At 20.4% G+C, this 20,379-nt stretch overlaps 4 pseudogenes; 3 read left to right on the top strand and 1 right to left on the bottom strand.

Moving 5' to 3' along the window:
- Positions 1–85: 85 nt before the first annotated feature.
- LOC122819103 (NADH-ubiquinone oxidoreductase chain 1-like) lies at positions 86–2,541 on the top strand (annotated as a pseudogene).
- Positions 2,542–7,840: 5,299 nt separating this feature from the next.
- Positions 7,841–12,738, bottom strand: LOC122819101 (NADH-ubiquinone oxidoreductase chain 2-like; annotated as a pseudogene).
- A 2,266-nt stretch (positions 12,739–15,004) lies between these two features.
- On the top strand, positions 15,005–17,715 carry LOC127010750 (NADH-ubiquinone oxidoreductase chain 4-like; annotated as a pseudogene).
- A 428-nt stretch (positions 17,716–18,143) lies between these two features.
- Positions 18,144–19,121, top strand: LOC122819116 (NADH-ubiquinone oxidoreductase chain 5-like; annotated as a pseudogene).
- The last annotated feature ends 1,258 nt before the right edge of the window (positions 19,122–20,379 follow it).

Raw genomic sequence — 20,379 nt, forward strand, 5'->3', positions numbered from 1 at the left:
AATGGATAAAATTATGAAAAAATTTTTGAAAGTGGATTTGGTAGTAAAATTATATAGACTAATAATTTGATTTTAGCTCTAAAATATGTACACATCGCCCGTCGCTTTTATTATTAAGGTAAGATAAGTCGTAACATAGTAGATGTACTGGAAAGTGTATCTAGAATGACAATTTAAAGCTTATTAAGTAAAGCATTTCATTTACATTGAAAAGATTTTTGTGCAAATCAATATAAATTGATTAGATTTTATTTATTAATTTAAATTATTTAAATGAAAATATTAGAAATAACTATAAATTTAAAAGTTTTAGTATTGTTTAAAGAAAAAATAATTTTAATAATAGTTTATTAGTATTGTAAAAGAAAATTGAAATAATTTGAAAAAATTTTATTATAAAAGAAAATTTAATTTATTGTACCTTGTGTATCAGCGTTTATTAAATAAAAAATAAATTTTTTTTCTCGATTTTAAAAGAGTTACTATAATATATAAGTTAATGTGACAAAATTATTTAAAATATTATATTAGAAATGAAATGTTATTCGTTTTTAAAGGTATCTAGTTTTTTAAGAAATAAATTTAATTTAGAAATTATAAATTTATTTATTTAATTTTAATTAAATAATTTATAATTTTAATATTTTATGGGATAAGCTATAAAATAAATTTTTAAAAATAATAAATAAATTTGATAAATATATGCTTAGAATTAGCAATTATTAAAAAGTGTGTTATAATTTATTTTATAAATTAAATTATTTATTAAATTTTAATTATTTATTAAAATATTTTTTTAATATTTAAAATTAAGTAATAATCATAGAATTAGTATATTATATTGTTTAAATAAATTTTTATGAAAAGTTTAAGTAAAGAATTCGGCAAAAATAATGTTCGCCAGTTTAAGAAAAACATGTCTTTTTGAATTATATATAAAGTCTAACCTGCCCACTGAAATTTTTTAAATGGCCGCAGTATTTTGACTGTGCAAAGGTAGCATAATCATTAGTCTTTTAATTGAAGGCTGGAATGAATGGTTGGACGAAATATTAACTGTTTCATTTAAATTTTTTTTAGAATTTTATTTTTTAGTCAAAAAGCTAAAATTTATTTAAAAGACGAGAAGACCCTATAAATCTTTATATTTTGTTTATAATTAAAATATTAAGATTAATTTAATTTTAATAAATTAAAATATTTTATTGGGGTGATATTAAAATTTAAAAAACTTTTAATTTTTAAAAACATTAATTTATGAATAATTTATCCATTAATAATGATTAAAAAATTAAGTTACTTTAAGGATAACAGATAAAAAAGATTGCGACCTCGATGTTGGATTAAGATATAATTTTGGGTGTAGCCGTTCAAATTTTAAGTCTGTTCGACTTTTAAATTCTTACATGATCTGAGTTCAAACCGGTTTAAGCCAGGTTGGTTTCTATCTTTAAAAAATTATAATATTTTAGTAGAAAGGTGCAAATATTAAAATAATTATATTTTTAAATATGAATATTATTAATATAAAACTATTTTGGAAGATTAGTGCAATAAATTTAGAATTTATTTATGTAAATTATTTTACAAATATTACTTGTTTTATATAGAATTTGTTTTATCATTAATTGGAAGTTTATTATTAGTAATTTGTGTGTTAGTAAGTGTAGCTTTTTTAACTTTATTAGAACGTAAAGTTTTAGGTTATATTCAAATTCGTAAAGGTCCTAATAAAGTTGGTTTAATAGGAATTCCTCAACCTTTTTGTGATGCAATTAAATTATTTACAAAAGAATAAACTTATCCATTATTATCTAATTATTTAAGATATTATATTTCTCCAATTTTTTCTTTATTTTTATCTTTATTTGTTTGAATATGTATACCTTTTTTTGTTAAATTGTATTCTTTTAATTTAGGAGGTTTATTTTTTTTATGTTGTACAAGATTAGGTGTATATACTGTTATAGTAGCTGGTTGATCTTCAAATTCTAATTATGCTTTATTAGGAGGATTACGAGCTGTAGCTCAAACTATTTCATATGAAGTTAGATTGGCTTTAATTTTATTATCATTTATTTTTTTAATTGGTAGATATAATATAATTTATTTTTTAATTATCAAATTTATATATGGTTTTTAATTATTTTATTTCCTATAGCTTTAGTTTGATAAACTATTTCTTTAGCTGAAACTAATCGATTGATTTTGCTGAAGGAGAATCAGAATTAGTTTCTGGGTTTAATGTAGAATATAGAAGAGGAGGATTTGCTTTGATTTTTATAGCTGAATATGCAAGAATTTTATTTATAAGAATATTATTTTGTGTAATTTTTTTAGGATGTGATGTTTTTAATTTATTATTTTATGTTAAATTAACTTTTATTTCTTTTGTTTTTATTTGAGCTCGTGGGACTTTACCTCGATTTCGTTATGATAAATTAATATATTTAGCATGAAAATGTTTTTTATCATTTTCTTTAAATTATTTATTATTTTTTATTGGTTTTAAAATTTTATTATTTTCTTTATTATAGTGAATTTATTTTAGTAAAGTTAATAGAAAATTAAATTCTATCTTATGTTTTCAAAACAAATGCTTATTCAAGCTCATTAACTATTAGTTTAATAAATTATCTCATCATTTTGTAACTAATGGATTAATTAAATAATATAAAAAATAAATAACAGTTAAAATTTGTCCAATTAATACATAAGGTTCTTCAACTGGTCGTGCTCCAATTCATGTTAATAAAATTACTGTAACTAATATAGATCAAAATAAAATTTGATTAATTGGGTAAAATTGAATTCCTCGGAATTTTCTTAAATTATAAAAAGGTAAAATTATTAAAATTGCAATTGATAAAACTAATGCAATAACTCCTCATAATTTATTAGGAATTGAACGTAAAAATTAAAACATAAAATTATCTGGGTCTCCTAATAAATTAGGACTAATTAATACTGATGAAATTAAAATAAAAATTATTACAATAAAACCTACAATATCCTTAAATGTAAAATAAGGATGGAAAGGAATTTTATCAATATTAGAATTTAATCCAATAGGATTATTAGACCCTGTTGGTGTAAAAATAATAAATGAATTATTGTTATAGCAAGAACAATAAATGGTAAAATAAAATGAAATGTAAAAAATCGAGTTAAAGTAGCGTTATCAACAGCGAATCCTCCTCATAATAATTGAACTAAATCTATTCCTAAATAAGGAATTGCGGATAAAAGATTTGTAATTACAGTAGCTCCTCAAAATGATATTTGTCCCCAAGGTAAAACATACCCTATAAAGGCTGTTCCTATAACTAAAAATAAAATAATCACTCCTACTAATCAAGTTGGAGTAAATAAATATGATCCGTAATAAATTCCTCGACCTACATGTAAATAAATACAAATAAAAAAAAATGATGCACCGTTAGCGTGTAAAGTTCGTAATAATCAACCATAATTAACATCTCGGCAAATATGATTAACTCTGTAAAATGCTAAATTAACATCTGCAGTATAATGTATTGCTAAAAACAATCCTGTTAAAATTTGAATAATTAAACATAAACCAGGTAAAGATCCAAAATTTCATCAACTTGAAATATTAATTGGAGCTGGTAAATCTACTAATGCATTATTAGCAATTTTAAATAAAGGGTGGGAAGTTCGTAAAGGTTTATTCATTAATTAATATATTATTCGAATAGGTCCCTTAAATAATTTAGTAATTTTTACTACTACAATTAAAGTAATTAAAAGATAATTTATTAATAAAATAGTGATAAAATTAGTAGGAAAATTATATAATTTATTTAAAGATAAAGAATTTTCTGTTAAATATGAATTTATATTTATAATTGATTCTATTTCGTTGTTTATTAAAAATAATGAAATAGAAGTTTTATCAACAATAAAAGATAAAATTAGTATAATAAATAAAATAAAAGCAGAAAATAAAGTAAGTTTAATTGATAATTTAATATTTAATCTGAAGCTAATGAAGTAACATAAATAAATAAAACAAGTATTCCCCCTAAAAAAATTAAAAATAAAATATATGAATATCAAAAACTTTTAGTTATTAAACCTGAAATTAAACAAACAAAAATTGTTTGAATTAATAAAGTTAATCCTAAAGCTAATGGATGGATTATATTTAAAAAAATAATAGAAGTAGTAATAATTAAAGAGTATAAAATTAATTGAATAATTTCAAGAGGTAGTTTATTTAAAATATTAATTTTGGAGATTAATGAAAAAGAAATTTCTTTTCTCTTGAAGTTTTAAAAGACAAAATCTTATTTTTGATTAACAAGACCAATGTTTTTGTTAAACTATTAAAACTAATGACTATAATTTTATATTGAAGTTTACCTATAATTTTATTTATTTTAGGTTTATTTTGTTTTGTTTCTAATCGAAAACATTTACTTTCTATACTTTTAAGTTTAGAATTTATTGTTTTAATATTAATTTTTATATTATTTATTTATTTAAATATGATAAATTATGAAAATTATTTTAGAATAATATTTTTAACTTTTAGAGTATGTGAAGGAGCTTTATGTTTATCTATTTTAGTTTCTATAATTCGTACACATGGAAATGATTATTTTCAATCTTTTAGAATTATATAATGTTAAAAATTATTATTTTTTTTTATTATTTTTAACTCCTGTTTGATTTATTAATAATATATATTGAATGGTTCAAATTATATTATTTTTTATTAGATTTATTTTTTTATTAATAAATAATTTTATAAATTATTGATCAGAAATTTCTTATTTTTTAGGTTGTGATATACTTTCTTATGGGTTAGTATTATTAAGATTATGAATTTATTCTTTAATATTATTAGCAAGAGAAAGAGTTAATAAATATAATAATTATAAAAATTTATTTTTATTAAATATTGTAATTTTATTGTTGTTGTTTGTCTTAACATTTAGAAGAATAAGTTTATTTATATTTTATTTATTTTTTGAAAGAAGATTAATTCCTACATTATTTTTAATTTTACGATGAGGGTATCAACCTGAGCGTTTACAAGCGGGTGTTTATTTATTGTTTTATACATTATTAGTTTCATTTTTATATTAATTGGTATTTTTAAACAAAACATAAAACAGGTTCAATAAATTTTTATTTAATAAATAATTTTATATTTAATTATGATTTATTATATTTTTGTTTATTATGCGCTGTTTTAGTGAAAATACCAATGTTTTTAGTTCATTTATGATTGCCAAAAGCTCATGTTGAAGCACCAGTTTCTGGTTCTATAATTTTGGCTGGGATTATATTAAAATTAGGAGGTTATGGGTTATTACGAGTTATTTCTTTTTTACAATTAATAAATTTAAAATACAGTTTTATTTGAATTAGAATAAGATTAGTAGGAGGGGTATTAGTGAGATAAGTATGTTTGCGTCAAACAGATTTAAAGGCATTAATTGCTTATTCTTCTGTTGGTCATATAGGAATTGTTTTAGCAGGTTTATTAACAATAACTTATTGAGGATTATGCGGTTCATATACTTTAATAATTGCTCATGGTCTATGTTCTTCTGGATTATTTTGTTTAGCTAATGTTTCTTATGAACGTTTAGGAAGTCGTAGTATATTAATTAATAAGGGTTTATTGAGTTTTATACCTGCTATAACTTTATGATGATTTTTATTAAGATCAGCTAATATAGCTGCTCCGCCCACATTAAATTTATTAGGAGAAATTTCTTTGTTAAATAGAATTGTTTCTTGATCATGAATTTCAATAATTATATTATCATTTTTATCATTTTTTAGAGCTGCTTATACTTTATATTTATATTCTTTTAGTCAACATGGAAAATTATTTTCTGGAGTTTATTCTTTTAGAGGAGGTAAAATTCGAGAATATTTGTTTATATTATTACATTGATTACCTTTAAATTTATTAATTTTAAAAAGAGAATCATCTATATTATGATTATATTTAAATAGTTTAATAAAAATACTAATTTGTGGTGTTAGTGATATGAAATAATTCATTTTAGATCGTGAAATATTTATCAATTTGTAGAATTAGATTTGTTAATTTAATTTCTATTAGTTTATCATGTTTTTTATTAAGATTATATTTTTTACTAAATAATATAGTTTATTTTATTGAATGAGAAGTTGTTTCTTTAAATTCTATAAGAATTGTAATAACTTTTTTATTTGATTGAATAAGTTTATTATTTATATCTTTTGTTTTAATAATTGCTTCATTAGTAATTTTTTATAGAAAGGAATATATAAGAAGAGATGAAAATATTAATCGATTTATTATACTAGTATTAATATTTGTTTTATCAATAATATTATTAATTATTAGTCCTAATTTAATTAGAATTTTATTAGGATGAGATGGTTTAGGATTAGTTTCTTATTGTTTAGTTATTTATTTTCAAAATATCAAATCTTATAATGCCGGTATATTAACTGCTTTGTCTAATCGAATTGGGGATGTAGCTCTTCTTTTAACTATTGCTTGAATATTAAATTATGGAAGATGAAATTATATTTTTTATTTAGAAGTTATACAAAATGAATTTGAATAATTTTTATCTATAGGGTTTTATAAATTAGCTATATTTCATTTATTAACTCAGGCTTTATTTATCTATCTATCTATCTACATCTGTTCCTACTGTAAATATGTGGTGAGCTCATACAATAAATCCTAATAATCCAATAGCAAGTATAGCATAAATTATTCCTAAAGTACCGAAAGTTTCCTTTTTACCAGATTCTTGACTAATAATATGAGAAATTATTCCAAATCCAGGTAGAATTAAAATATATACTTCAGGGTGTCCAAAAAATCAAAATAAATGTTGGTATAAAATTGGGTCTCCTCCTCCGGCTGGGTCAAAAAATGAAGTATTTAAATTTCGGTCTGTTAATAACATAGTAATAGCTCCAGCTAATACTGGTAATGATAATAAAAGTAATAAAGCAATAATAACAACTGATCAAACAAATAAAGGTTGATCGTATATTAATTACAGTTGTAATAAAATTTACAGCTCCTAAAATTGAAGAAATTTCGGCTAAATGTAGAGAAAAAATTGCTAAATCAACTGAAGCTCCACCATGAGCAATTCCAGCAGAGAGAGGTGGATAAACCGTTCACCCTGTTCCAGCTCCATTTTCTACCATTCTTCTCACTAATAATAAAGAAAGAGCAGGAGGTAGTAATCAAAATCTTATATTACAGCTCCTAAAATTGAAGAAATTTCGGCTAAATGTAGAGAAAAAATTGCTAAATCAACTGAAGCTCCACCATGGGCAATTCCAGCAGAGAGAGGTGGATAAACCGTTCACCCTGTTCCAGCTCCATTTTCTACCATTCTTCTCACTAATAATAAAGAAAGAGCAGGAGGTAGTAATCAAAATCTTATATTATTTATTCGTGAAAATGCTATATCAGGAGCTCCTAATATTAATGGTACTAATCAATTTCCAAACCCTCAAATTATAATAGGTATCACTATAAAAAAAATTATAATAAAAGCATGGGCAGTAACAATTACATTATAAATTTGACCATCCCCAATTAATGCTCCTGGATGTCCTAATTCAGCTCGAATTAAAATTCTTAAAGATGTTCCTACTATTCCGGCTCAAGCTCCAAAAATAAAATATAAAGTTCCAATATCCTTATGATTTGTAGAAAATAATCATTGTCGCGATTGGATTAAGTGGCTGAAGTTTAGGCGGTAGATTGTAAATCTATTTATAAGAGTTATTCTTCTTAATCATTAAAATTGGTCTTATAGTCAATAATGACTGCAATTTTGAAGGAGTAAAATTTTACTAAGGCTTAAAGGGATGCCCTCTATTTACAGCTTTGAAGGCTATTAGTTTTATTAACTTAAAGCCTTCAAATATAAAAAAAAATAAAGAAATTAAGAATAACCCAAAAATTGAAAAGAAAATTATAATTAAATATAAATTAGTATTACTACTATTTATATTTATTTCTATGACTCAATTATTTTCAAAATAATTTAATATAAAAGCTGACTAACAAATTCGAAGATAAAAAAATAATGTAATTAAAGTTGATATTATTATTAATGTTAATAAAAAATATTGATTACATAATGTTAATTGTTGGATTACAAGTCATTTAGGTAAAAATCCTAAAAATGGAGGTAATCCACCTAATGATAAAAAATTTATAAATAATGAAAATTTTAAAATTTTTCTATTTACAAATCAGGAAAATAATTGATTTAAATGAAATAATTTAAAAATATTGAACATAAATGTTAAAATAAAAGATAAAAATGAATAAAATAAAAAATAAATAAATCAAATAGATTCACTAATTATTAATGATCTTAATATTCATCCTAAATGATTAATAGAAGAAAAAGCTATTAATTTTCGTAAAGAAGTTTGATTTAATCCTCCAAGAGCTCCAATAATTACTGATAAAATTACTCTAATTAATAATAAATTTTTAATATTTAAATAAGAAATTAGTATTAATGGGGCAATTTTTTGTCAAGTTATTAATATTAAAGCATTTATTCATGTTAATGCTTCTATTATATTAGGGAATCAAAAATGAAAAGGAGCGGCTCCACTTTTTAATAGTAAAGCTGATATAATAATTATTGATGTAAAAGATTCATTAATTTCGTTATTTATATTATTTTTCAATATTAATAAAATTGAAGAAAATAACAATACAGTCGATGCTAAAGCTTGAGTTAAAAAATATTTTAAAGAGGCTTCTGATATTACATTATTATTATCTCTTAATAGGGGAATAAAAGATAACAAATTAATTTCTAAACCTATTCAAGCTCCTAACCAGGAATTAGACGTAACTGTGATTAATGTTCCAATAATTATAATTGTAGTAAATAAAATTTTTGAGGAGTTATTAAAAATTAAAAAGAAAACGATTATAACCTTTATAAATGGGGTATGAACCCAGTAGCTTAATTAGCTTATCTTTTTATAAATAATAAATATAAATATATTTTGGTGTATGACTCACAAAAGTTTTTGATACTTTTAGAAATAGTTTAATTCTATTAAATATAAAAAATCTTTGTAACTAACAACATATAAATCAGTCAATGAATGCAGAAAAACTGCATAATTTACCCTATCAAGTTAACCCTTTTTATCAGGCAATTCATTAATAATAAAAAATCCTCCTTTTTTTTTTTTATTTATTTACTATTAAATTTTTAAAAAATTACAATTTTAAAATATTTATTATTTTATATTGAATAATACATTTTAGTTAAATTTTTTTAAAAAATATTAAATTAAATTAAATAATTAAATTTTTCTATATATATATATATATGTAATATAAATTATCAACAATATATAAATTTATAAATCAATAATAATTAATTAAATTATTATATTATTTATATAAATCCAAGAAATATTAGATAAATATTTGAATATAGATTATTTTTACCATTTATATTACCATTTTTGGATTGTGAAATTTTTTATTTAAATTGTTAACTATATAATAATATATTAAATATTTATATATATAAAGATTATCTATTAATCTTGAATTAGTGTACAAAAAAATTTAATAATTATTATAATAAAAATAATTTTTTTTTTTATTAAATTTATTATAATATTAAATATTTAAAAAAAAAAACAGTTTATAAAAATGTAAAAAAAAAATATATTATTATGTTAATTTTTTTAATTAAAATTTATTTAAATTTTAAAATATTTTATAGGGGACCAATTTTTCAGATTTAGTGATTAAAAAAAATTATTTATATATATATATATATATATATTTTTTATAAAATTATAAATTATTTTGTTAGTTTAAAAATTTAAAATTTATATAAATTGTTTATAAAATTGTATTAATAAATTTATTTTAATTTTATTAATTAATTGATGTATATATATATATATATATATATATATATATATATATATATATATATATATATATATATATATATATATATATATATATTATTTATAGTATGTTTATTTATAAATATAAACTAATTTTAATTATTTTAATAATAAAAATCTTTTTTTAAAAAATTTAAAAAGTTATATTTTTTTTTTATTTTTATTTAGTTTAAAATAGTTTTTTTTTTAGATAATATTTAAAAAAAAAAAAAAAATTTTAGAAAAATAATTAATTTTTGTGTAAAAAAATACAAATTTTCAAAATTTTTTAATTTTTTTTTTGTTTTGAAGAAATTTAATTATATTATTTTTTTGAAAAATTAAATTTTTAATGAAAAAAAAAAATTTTTTTTTTAAATTTTATAAATTATAATAAATTTATATTAAACTTTAAATTTTAATTTTTTTTTTTAAATATTTGGTGTTTTAATTTTTTTTGTGTAGTAATTTTTTTTCAAAAAAAAAATAATTGATAAAAATTATTTAGTATAGAAATTATATATATATATATATACATATTGTAAATAAAATTTATATATAAATATAAAATTTTATTAATAAATTTATTTTAATTTTATTAAATAATTGATGTATATATATTATTTATAGTATGTTTATTTATAAATATAAACTAATTTTAATTATTTTAATAATAAAAATCTTTTTTTTAAAAATGTAAAAAGTTTTATTTTTTTTTTATTTTTATTTAGTTTAAAATAGTTTTTTTTTAGATAATCTTTTTTTTTTTTAAAATTTTTAGAAAAAAAAATAATTTTTGTGTGAAAAAAATACAAATTTTCAAAATTTTTTAATTTTATTTTTCGTTTATGAAGAAATTTAATTATATTATTTTTTTAAAAAATTAAATTTTTAATAAAAAAAAAATTTTTTTATGTAATTTTTGAACAAAAAAATTAAAATTTATAAAATTTTAATTTTAAAATAAATTTATATTAAAATTTAAAACATTTTAAAAATTTTAAATTTTAATTTTTTTTTTTTAAATATTTGATATTTTTATTTTTTTTGTGTAGTAATTTTTTTTCAAAAATAAAAATTTTTATAAATTTAAATTATAAATTAATAAAAATTTTATTTTATAATCTTTTATTTATTATTTTTTAATATTTTTATAATAATTAAATAAAAATAAAATTTTAAAATATTTTATAAAAATAATTTAAAAGTTTTATTTTGGCTTAATAATTTGTTATTAATTTGATTTACATGTAAATTTTTGTGTGAATTTATATTTATTTTAAAAATAAATATATAAATTTTATTCGCAGTAATTAATATTATTAATTAAAGAAATTTAGAAATAGCAATATTAAAAAGTATTGACCAAATTGGTGCCAGCAGTCGCGGTTATACCAATAATACAAATAAATTTTTTTAGTATTAATTAAATTGAATTTTAAAAATAAAATTAAATATATTAAGTAAAATTTTATATTTAAATTATTTTGTATAATTATAATTGAAGTTAAAAAATTTTAATAAAAAACTAGGATTAGATACCCTATTATTTAAAATGTAAATTAATTGCTAAAGTAGTAATAGTTATGTTCTTGAAACTTAAAAAAAGTTGGCGGTATTTTAGTCTATCCAGAGGAACCTGTTTTGTAATCGATAATCCACGTCGTTATCAGAATATTTTATAAGAATAATAATATTCAATAATTTTAATAAAAATTTATATCAGATCAAGGTGTAGCTTATATTTAAGTAATAATGGGTTACAATAAAATTATTTAAATGGATAAAATTATGAAAAAATTTTTGAAAGTGGATTTGGTAGTAAAATTATATAGACTAATAATTTGATTTTAGCTCTAAAATATGTACACATCGCCCGTCGCTTTTATTATTAAGGTAAGATAAGTCGTAACATAGTAGATGTACTGGAAAGTGTATCTAGAATGACAATTTAAAGCTTATTAAGTAAAGCATTTCATTTACATTGAAAAGATTTTTGTGCAAATCAATATAAATTGATTAGATTTTATTTATTAATTTAAATTATTTAAATGAAAATATTAGAAATAACTATAAATTTAAAAGTTTTAGTATTGTTTAAAGAAAAAATAATTTTAATAATAGTTTATTAGTATTGTAAAAGAAAATTGAAATAATTTGAAAAAATTTTATTATAAAAGAAAATTTAATTTATTGTACCTTGTGTATCAGCGTTTATTAAATAAAAAATAAATTTTTTTTCTCGATTTTAAAAGAGTTACTATAATATATAAGTTAATGTGACAAAATTATTTAAAATATTATATTAGAAATGAAATGTTATTCGTTTTTAAAGGTATCTAGTTTTTTAAGAAATAAATTTAATTTAGAAATTATAAATTTATTTATTTAATTTTATTAATTAAATAATTTATAATTTTAATATTTTATGGGATAAGCTATAAAATAAATTTTTAAAAATAATAAATAAATTTGATAAATATATGCTTAGAATTAGCAATTATTAAAAAGTGTGTTATAATTTATTTTATAAATTAAATTATTTATTAAATTTTAATTATTTATTAAAATATTTTTTTAATATTTAAAATTAAGTAATAATCATAGAATTAGTATATTATATTGTTTAAATAAATTTTTATGAAAAGTTTAAGTAAAGAATTCGGCAAAAATAATGTTCGCCAGTTTAAGAAAAACATGTCTTTTTGAATTATATATAAAGTCTAACCTGCCCACTGAAATTTTGTAAATGGCCGCAGTATTTTGACTGTGCAAAGGTAGCATAATCATTAGTCTTTTAATTGAAGGCTGGAATGAATGGTTGGACGAAATATTAACTGTTTCATTTAAATTTTTTTTAGAATTTTATTTTTTAGTCAAAAAGCTAAAATTTATTTAAAAGACGAGAAGACCCTATAAATCTTTATATTTTGTTTATAATTAAAATATTAAGATTAATTTAATTTTAATAAATTAAAATATTTTATTGGGGTGATATTAAAATTTAAAAAACTTTTAATTTTTAAAAACATTAATTTATGAATAATTTATCCATTAATAATGATTAAAAAATTAAGTTACTTTAAGGATAACAGATAAAAAAGATTGCGACCTCGATGTTGGATTAAGATATAATTTTGGGTGTAGCCGTTCAAATTTTAAGTCTGTTCGACTTTTAAATTCTTACATGATCTGAGTTCAAACCGGTTTAAGCCAGGTTGGTTTCTATCTTTAAAAAATTATAATATTTTAGTAGAAAGGTGCAAATATTAAAATAATTATATTTTTAAATATGAATATTATTAATATAAAACTATTTTGGAAGATTAGTGCAATAAATTTAGAATTTATTTATGTAAATTATTTTACAAATATTACTTGTTTTATATAGAATTTGTTTTATCATTAATTGGAAGTTTATTATTAGTAATTTGTGTGTTAGTAAGTGTAGCTTTTTTAACTTTATTAGAACGTAAAGTTTTAGGTTATATTCAAATTCGTAAAGGTCCTAATAAAGTTGGTTTAATAGGAATTCCTCAACCTTTTTGTGATGCAATTAAATTATTTACAAAAGAATAAACTTATCCATTATTATCTAATTATTTAAGATATTATATTTCTCCAATTTTTTCTTTATTTTTATCTTTATTTGTTTGAATATGTATACCTTTTTTTGTTAAATTGTATTCTTTTAATTTAGGAGGTTTATTTTTTTTATGTTGTACAAGATTAGGTGTATATACTGTTATAGTAGCTGGTTGATCTTCAAATTCTAATTATGCTTTATTAGGAGGATTACGAGCTGTAGCTCAAACTATTTCATATGAAGTTAGATTGGCTTTAATTTTATTATCATTTATTTTTTTAATTGGTAGATATAATATAATTTATTTTTTAATTATCAAATTTATATATGGTTTTTAATTATTTTATTTCCTATAGCTTTAGTTTGATAAACTATTTCTTTAGCTGAAACTAATCGATTGATTTTGCTGAAGGAGAATCAGAATTAGTTTCTGGGTTTAATGTAGAATATAGAAGAGGAGGATTTGCTTTGATTTTTATAGCTGAATATGCAAGAATTTTATTTATAAGAATATTATTTTGTGTAATTTTTTTAGGATGTGATGTTTTTAATTTATTATTTTATGTTAAATTAACTTTTATTTCTTTTGTTTTTATTTGAGCTCGTGGGACTTTACCTCGATTTCGTTATGATAAATTAATATATTTAGCATGAAAATGTTTTTTATCATTTTCTTTAAATTATTTATTATTTTTTATTGGTTTTAAAATTTTATTATTTTCTTTATTATAGTGAATTTATTTTAGTAAAGTTAATAGAAAATTAAATTCTATCTTATGTTTTCAAAACAAATGCTTATTCAAGCTCATTAACTATTAGTTTAATAAATTATCTCATCATTTTGTAACTAATGGATTAATTAAATAATATAAAAAATAAATAACAGTTAAAATTTGTCCAATTAATACATAAGGTTCTTCAACTGGTCGTGCTCCAATTCATGTTAATAAAATTACTGTAACTAATATAGATCAAAATAAAATTTGATTAATTGGGTAAAATTGAATTCCTCGGAATTTTCTTAAATTATAAAAAGGTAAAATTATTAAAATTGCAATTGATAAAACTAATGCAATAACTCCTCATAATTTATTAGGAATTGAACGTAAAAATTAAAACATAAAATTATCTGGGTCTCCTAATAAATTAGGACTAATTAATACTAATGAAATTAAAATAAAAATTATTACAATAAAACCTACAATATCCTTAAATGTAAAATAAGGATGGAAAGGAATTTTATCAATATTAGAATTTAATCCAATAGGATTATTAGACCCTGTTGGTGTAAAAATAATAAATGAATTATTGTTATAGCAAGAACAATAAATGGTAAAATAAAATGAAATGTAAAAAATCGAGTTAAAGTAGCGTTATCAACAGCGAATCCTCCTCATAATCATTGAACTAAATCTATTCCTAAATAAGGAATTGCGGATAAAAGATTTGTAATTACAGTAGCTCCTCAAAATGATATTTGTCCCCAAGGTAAAACATACCCTATAAAGGCTGTTCCTATAACTAAAAATAAAATAATCACTCCTACTAATCAAGTTGGAGTAAATAAATATGATCCGTAATAAATTCCTCGACCTACATGTAAATAAATACAAATAAAAAAAAAATGATGCACCGTTAGCGTGTAAAGTTCGTAATAATCAACCATAATTAACATCTCGGCAAATATGATTAACTCTGTAAAATGCTAAATTAACATCTGCAGTATAATGTATTGCTAAAAACAATCCTGTTAAAATTTGAATAATTAAACATAAACCAGGTAAAGATCCAAAATTTCATCAACTTGAAATATTAATTGGAGCTGGTAAATCTACTAATGCATTATTAGCAATTTTAAATAAAGGGTGGGAAGTCGTTAAGGTTTATTCATTAATTAAGATATTATTCGAATAGGTCCCTTAAATAATTTAGTAATTTTTACTACTACAATTAAAGTAATTAAAAGATAATTTATTAATAAAATAGTGATAAAATTAGTAGGAAAATTATATAATTTATTTAAAGATAAAGAATTTTCTGTTAAATATGAATTTATATTTATAATTGATTCTATTTCGTTGTTTATTAAAAATAATGAAATAGAAGTTTTATCAACAATAAAAGATAAAATTAGTATAATAAATAAAATAAAAGCAGAAAATAAAGTAAGTTTAATTGATAATTTAATATTTAATCTGAAGCTAATGAAGTAACATAAATAAATAAAAGAAGTATTCCCCCTAAAAAAATTAAAAATAAAATTTATGAATATCAAAAACTTTTAGTTATTAAACCTGAAATTAAACAAACAAAAATTGTTTGAATTAATAAAGTTAATCCTAAAGCTAATGGATGGATTATATTTAAAAAAATAATAGAAGTAGTAATAATTAAAGAGTATAAAATTAATTGAATAATTTCAAGAGGTAGTTTATTTAAAATATTAATTTTGGAGATTAATGAAAAAGAAATTTCTTTTCTCTTGAAGTTTTAAAAGAAAAAATCTTATTTTTGATTAACAAGACCAATGTTTTTGTTAAACTATTAAAACTAATGACTATAATTTTATATTGAAGTTTACCTATAATTTTATTTATTTTAGGTTTATTTTGTTTTGTTTCTAATCGAAAACATTTACTTTCTATACTTTTAAGTTTAGAATTTATTGTTTTAATATTAATTTTTATATTATTTATTTTAAATATGATAAATTATGAAAATTATTTTAGAATAATATTTTTAACTTTTAGAGTATGTGAAGGAGCTTTATGTTTATCTATTTTAGTTTCTATAATTCGTACACATGGAAATGATTATTTTCAATCTTTTAGAATTATATAATGTTAAAAATTATTATTTTTTTTTTATTATTTTTAACTCCTGTTTGATTTATTAATAATATATATTGAATGGTTCAAATTATATTATTTTTTATTAGATTTATTTTTTTATTAATAAATAATTTTATAAATTATTGATCAGAAATTTCTTATTTTTTAGGTTGTGATATACCTTCTTATGGGTTAGTATTATTAAGATTATGAATTTGTTCTTTAATATTATTAGCAAGAGAAAGAGTTAATAAATATAATAATTATAAAAATTTATTTTTATTAAATATTGTAATTTTATTGTTGTTGTTAGTCTTAACATTTAGAAGAATAAGTTTATTTATATTTTATTTATTTTTTGAAAGAAGATTAATTCCTACATTATTTTTAATTTTAGGATGAGGGCATCAACCTGAGCGTTTACAAGCGGGTGTTTATTTATTGTTTTATACATTATTAGTTTCATTTTTATATTAATTGGTATTTTTAAACAAAACATAAAACAGGTTCAATAAATTTTTATTTAATAAGTAATTTTATATTTAATTATGATTTATTATATTTTTGTTTATTATGCGCTTTTTTAGTGAAAATACCAATGTTTTTAGTTCATTTATGATTGCCAAAAGCTCATGTTGAAGCACCAGTTTCTGGTTCTATAATTTTGGCTGGGATTATATTAAAATTAGGAGGTTATGGGTTATTACGAGTTATTTCTTTTTTACAATTAATAAATTTAAAATACAGTTTTATTTGAATTAGAATTAGATTAGTAGGAGGGGTATTAGTGAGATTAGTATGTTTGCGTCAAACAGATTTAAAGGCATTAATTGCTTATTCTTCTGTTGCTCATATAGGAATTGTTTTAGCAGGTTTATTAACAATAACTTATTGAGGATTATGCGGTTCATATACTTTAATAACTGCTCATGGTCTATGTTCTTCTGGATTATTTTGTTTAGCTAATGTTTCTTATGAACGTTTAGGAAGTCGTAGTATATTAATTAATAAGGGTTTATTGAATTTTATACCTGCTATAACTTTATAATGATTTTTATTAAGATCAGCTAATATAGCTGCTCCGCCCACATTAAATTTATTAGGAGAAATTTCTTTGTTAAATAGAATTGTTTCTTGATCATGAATTTCAATAATTATATTATCATTTTTATCATTTTTTAGAGCTGCTTATACTTTATATTTATATTCTTTTAGTCAACATGGAAAATTATTTTCTGGAGTTTATTCTTTTAGAGGAGGTAAAATTCGAGAATATTTGTTTATATTATTACATTGATTACCTTTAAATTTATTAATTTTAAAAAGAGAATCATCTATATTATGATTATATTTAAATAGTTTAATAAAAATACTAATTTGTGGTGTTAGTGATAAGAAATAATTCATTTTAGATCGTGAAATATTTATCAATTTGTAGAATTAGATTTGTTAATTTAATTTCTATTAGTTTATCATGTTTTTTATTAAGATTATATTTTTTACTAAATAATATAGTTTATTTTATTGAATGAGAAGTTGTTTAAATTCTATAAGAATTGTAATAACTTTTTTATTTGATTGAATAAGTTTATTATTTATATCTTTTGTTTTAATAATTGCTTCATTAGTAATTTTTATAGAAAGGAATATATAAAAAGAGATGAAAATATTAATCGATTTATTATACTAGTATTAATATTTGTTTTATCAATAATATTATTAATTATTAGTCCTAATTTAATTAGAATTTTATTAGGATGAGATGGTTTTGGATTAGTTTCTTATTGTTTAGTTATTTATTTTCAAAATATCAAATCTTATAATGCCGGTATATTAACTGCTTTGTCTAATCGAATTGGGGATGTAGCTCTTCTTTTAGCTATTGCTTGAATATTAAATTATGGAAGATGAAATTATATTTTTTATTTAGAAGTTATACAAAATGAATTTGAAATATTGATAATTGGAAGTTTAGTAATGTTAGCTGCTATAACTAAAAGAGCACAAATTCCTTTTTCTTCTTGGTTACCAGCTGCTATAGCAGCTCCTACTCCTGTATCTGCTTTGGTTCATTCATCAACTTTAGTAACAGCTGGACTTTATTTATTGATTCGGTTTAATATTATTTTAAGAACTTCTTGATTAGGTCAATTCTTACTTTTATTATCAGGTTTAACTATATTTATAGCTGGATTGGGAGCTAATTTTGAATTTGATTTAAAGAAAATTATTGCTTTATCTACTTTAAGACAATTAGGTTTAATAATAAGAATTTTATCTATAGGGTTTTATAAATTAGCTATATTTCATTTATTAACTCATGCTTTATTTAAGGCTTTATTATTTATATGTGCTGGAGCTATTATTCATAATATAAATAATTCTCAAGATATTCGTTTAATAGGAGGATTAAGAATTCACATACCCTTAACGTCTGCTTGTTTTAATGTTTCTAATTTAGCTTTATGTGGAATACCTTTTTTAGCTGGATTTTATTCTAAGGATATAATTTTAGAAATTGTTAGAATTAGAAATATTAATATATTTTCATTTTTTGTATATTTTTTTTCCACAGGTTTAACTGTTAGTTATTCTTTTCGATTAGTTTATTATTCTTTAACTGGTGATTTAAATTGTGGAAGTTTAAATATGTTAAATGATGAAAGTTGAATTATACTTCGAGGGATGTTAGGTTTATTAATTATAAGAATTATTGGAGGGAGAATATTAAATTGGTTAATTTTTCCTATTCCTTATATAATTTGTTTACCTTTTTATTTAAGATTATTAACGTTATTTGTATGTATTTTTGGAGGTTTATCAGGTTATTTAATTTCGATAAGAAATTTATATACTTTAAATAAATCTTTATTAAATTATAATTTAGTTGTTTTTCTTGGGTCAATATGATTTATACCATATATTAGAACTTATGGAATAATTTCTTATCCATTAAATTATGGTCAGTTAGTGGTAAAAAGTTTTGATCAAGATTGATCAGAATATTTTGGAGGTCAACATTTATATCAAAAATTAACTGATTATTCAAAAACTTTATTTTTAATACATAATAATGGTTTAAAAATTTATGTAATACTATTTGTATTTTGAATTTTAATTTTATTTAATTTTTTAGTATTTTTATATTCAAATAGCTTATATATAGAGTATGACATTGAAGATGAACCATTAAAAGAAAAAAATTAGCAGCTTTTACTTGATCACCAGACTTCCTTAATTGGAGATAATTCCCAGTTATATCATTAACAGTGATACGCCTCTTATGCCTACCACTGTGTGAGGAAAAAGCTGTTGAAGCGGACCTGGGGACCACGGTCCTCATTAAGGGGAGGGTGGTCCACAAGGACAACATTAGATAATAATTCATTTTTTCTAATGCTTACACCTAGCCACTTGGTATAAGTTTTTTTCCATATTTTCTCACCCCCATCCAATTGCTATAAGTTTTTGTTATAATTGTGCTTTTTTCTGTATGCTTTGGTGGTGGGCTACAATATTTTAAACAAACACTAAAATACATTCAATATTACAGGTTCGCATTCGTATCCCTGTTAGTCCTGCTTACCGTAACATCGGGGCACGTCTCGGACTACCCGCAGGCCAAATATATTCCCATCATGATGGTAGAATTCTAGTTTGGGAAGAATTCGCGTTCGTTACACACTCGGCGAATCTCTCAGAATATAGGCGTGTGGTGGACGAAACGGATGGCATGACCAGCATGTTTCCCCAGTCACACATGCAGAAACTTTTAAGTGGCGATGTCGCTCATCTGCGTGACCTGCTCGACTCGTTAAGCATCCACCACATAGTAGCTAGAAGATTGGATTTTATAGGAGCAGCGTTAAAGGTAGTGGCGGGAACGCCAGATGCAGAGGATTTCGAAAAAATTAAATTTAATAAATTTCAGTTTATAAATGCAAACAATAGGCAGATAAACATCAATAGTAAAGTACAAGACCAAATTAATAATATTACTACCACCGTCAACCA

Source organism: Drosophila biarmipes, chromosome 2L, assembly GCF_025231255.1.
Source record: "Drosophila biarmipes strain raj3 chromosome 2L, RU_DBia_V1.1, whole genome shotgun sequence".
In the NCBI taxonomy this organism is placed as follows: domain Eukaryota; kingdom Metazoa; phylum Arthropoda; class Insecta; order Diptera; family Drosophilidae; genus Drosophila; species Drosophila biarmipes.